This window comes from Hyalella azteca, unplaced genomic scaffold, assembly GCF_000764305.2.
Source record: "Hyalella azteca isolate HAZT.00-mixed unplaced genomic scaffold, Hazt_2.0.2 contig1382, whole genome shotgun sequence".
NCBI classification, from domain to species: domain Eukaryota; kingdom Metazoa; phylum Arthropoda; class Malacostraca; order Amphipoda; family Hyalellidae; genus Hyalella; species Hyalella azteca.
The window spans coordinates 712,433-714,113 of record NW_025931701.1 but is presented as its reverse complement, the minus strand read 5'-3'; positions in this window follow the sequence as shown (position 1 = coordinate 714,113).

Here is a 1,681-nt window from a genome sequence, read left to right as displayed (position 1 = left end):
ATGCCTCCCCCACCCCCCACTCAGGGTTGCACGTGGATCAGCAGTCCTCACGCGCTCGGCGCTCAGTGATGCAGAGCAACCGACGCGTGTGTTGTGCCCGTATTTTATGGTAGCATTTGTGTCCGTAAATATTATTGTTACCGTAAATGTATTTCTTCTTGTAAGTGTACTTGTTTCCTTAAATATTTTTTTACATGTAAATATGGAGTTTTTGTACATGTAAATATAGGGCGTTTGTACCAGAAAAACTGTGAAGAGTTACGGGTAAAAACGTAAATCCGGGTCATTTTGTGCCCGTACATATGGAACCTTTAGTACCCATAAATCTGGGGCATTTTTGCTCCTTATTACGTTGGTTGCCATAAACCCAATAAATTTTATGAAATCGCTCCCATAAATATTGGTTATACTCTTGGCTTGCTGGTACACGTTGGTCCGTTTTAAAATTTATGACCATAAACCGCTTGATGATTTGTACCAGAGTGAACCTTTGTACCATGAATCGTGGGCCGATTTGTACCCATAAGGATAGAGCACTTAGTGCCCTCTACAGTTGTACCCTCTACAGTTGTACCCTCTACAGTTGTGCCCTCTACAGTTGTACCCTCTACAGTTGTACCCTCTACAGTTATACCCTCTACAGTTGTACCCTCTACAGTTGTACCCTCTACAGTTGCACCCTCTACAGTTGTACCCTCTACAGTTGTACCCTCTACAGTTTGTACCCTATACAGTTGTACCCTCTACATTTGTGCCTACAGTTGCACCCTCTACAGTTGTACCCTCTACAGTTGTACCCTCTACAGTTGTACCCTCCACAGTTGTACCCTCTACAGTTGTACCCTCCACAGTTGTACCCTCTACAGTTGTACCCTATATACAGTTGTACCCTCTACATTTGTGCCTACAGTTGTACCCTCTACAGTTGCGGCTTAAGTATGCGTAGCGTGTACATAGCGACCTATGTACACGCTACGGCCTAAGTACGCGTAGCGTTCACTGAGATACACGTAGCAGCCTAGGTGCACATAGCGGCCGAAACGCACGTAGCAGCCTAAGGACTCGTAGCGGCCTAAATGCACGTAGCGTAGGCGTAGCGGCCTAAGTATGCTTAACGGCCTTAGTACGCGTAGCGGCCTAAGTACACGTAGCGGCCTTAGTACAGGTAGCAGCCTAAATACACGTAGCGGCCGATTTTTCGTCTGTGATTACTGGGTTTAGCTTAAAAAGCCGTCAGTGATTGGCTGAGGGACTTCCAAACTCTTTGTTATTTTTTATAGCGCGGCCTTCAAAGCAATTTATGATTCTCCAGGCTTGTGGTGACTGAATAAGAGATAATTGGCCGCACATAATCCGGCTATAACTCGCAATAGGGACTTGAAAGCTGCGGTCACCCACAACAACTCCTTGAAAGGGTTACTTAAAAGGAAGGGTTCCTTGAAAGGGTTCTTGAAAGGGTTCCTTGAAAGGGTTCCTTGAAAGGGTTGCTTGGAAAGGTTCATGAAGGGGTTTCTTGTAATGGTTTCTTGGAGAACTTGCTTGGAAGGGTTTATTGGAAAGGTTCCTTGAAGGGGTTACTTGTAAGGGTTGCTGAGAAGAGTTACTTGGAAGAGTTCCTTGAAAGGGTTTCGTGAAAGGATTCCTTGGAACGATTCCTTAGAATGGTTTCTTCAAAAGGGGA